Source organism: Sapajus apella, unplaced genomic scaffold (assembly GCF_009761245.1).
Source record: "Sapajus apella isolate SASKATOON/1434 unplaced genomic scaffold, GSC_monkey_1.0 scaffold6, whole genome shotgun sequence".
NCBI classification, from domain to species: Eukaryota; Metazoa; Chordata; class Mammalia; order Primates; family Cebidae; genus Sapajus; species Sapajus apella.
In genome coordinates, this window is record NW_022436946.1 from 62,490,100 (window position 1) to 62,491,462 (window position 1,363).

The following is a 1,363-nucleotide window of genomic DNA, read 5'->3' on the forward strand; positions in this document are numbered from 1 at the left end:
TTTAGAGCATTGCCCCAAATAAATGCACCTATTCTTTTATAAATTCTATGATATCTGTGATGGCAGAATTATAACTTTTCCCAAACAAAAGAAAATTACACTGTTTTTATAAAATTTCCAAGAACTGACCCTGTTTTTACTTAACTGATTTCATTCTTGCATCCTTGTTCTCCTCAGACAATGACTTTTCTAGGAGGATAAGAAACAAAAAGATAATATGAAAATATTTTAGCACCCTATATTGATGGGGGTAAGTGAACATATATTAGAAGAGAGAAATTGCCCCACCCTAATTAGTTGATACAGTACATTTGGCTAATGGGTAAAAGAAATGTTGTGTTCACAGGTCAGAGAATAAATGAATTTCTATATCAATCTACCAAGCAACCACTAGTTGAATGTTGAGTAGACTTCAGACATGTCCTATAAGCCCTACTCTGGCTGTAGTGTTTTGGTTTTTAGTTTATAATGTTTATTGAATCATTTCAATTTAACAGATATTTACTGAGTATCACTTTATGTAGACATGAAGCCAGGCACTGTGATGCAAATAATAATTACATATGGGTCAGGGTGTGCTGAAGAAGACTACTGGTCCTGTGGGATTGGCTGTATGCGACAGTCCACATGAGAGGCTAAGAATATTGCACAAAAAGACCCTTGATATTCTTGAGCAAACCCTAAAAATGAAGCATATAAAAAGTATACAGAACAGATTACAAATGAGAAGCTGGCTATGCTTAAAGTGGAACCAGATGTTAAAAAATTAGAAGACCAACTTCGAGTTGGCCAAATAGAAGAGGCAATTTATCAAGTTGAAAATGAACTAAGTCTGGTGAGAAAAATGATGCAGTGGAAACCATGGAGGCTTTAGTGAAAGAGCCTCCTGCCAATCAGTGGAAACAACCAATATAATTATAATATGACTTTGGTGGGTTGTTGGGAAACTGATATAATTAAATATTCTGTTACATTATGATTATGTTCATATTATTGACATTTTATAATCAAGAAAACTGATACAGAAAATACTTAGGAGACTTGTTAAAATAAGTGATTTTGGTAGCATCATCTGTGAGTCAACCTTTGATTTGTAAATCTTTCACCAAATGATTTCCAAGGTGGTATTTCTTTGAACAAAGCAGTTGTGGAATAATTTGAAGATTAGAAAAATTCCTGTTGGTCTTCAATGCAGAGACTATAAACAAAAAGTAGTTTCTTTAGTAGTATCTTCAATGCATCATTTAATATTTTTTTATCCTGAAGAAAAAAGCTCTTAATTATTATTGTCTAAACAAAGTTGTAGATCATTGTTTGAAGTAAATAGAGTAAATATTTTCAAATGTGAAAAAATAGCACAAGT

At 32.4% G+C, this 1,363-nt stretch overlaps 1 pseudogene; it reads left to right on the plus strand.

Moving 5' to 3' along the window:
- Positions 1 to 244: 244 nt before the first annotated feature.
- On the plus strand, positions 245 to 915 carry LOC116549111 (annotated as a pseudogene).
- Positions 916 to 1,363: the final 448 nt, after the last annotated feature.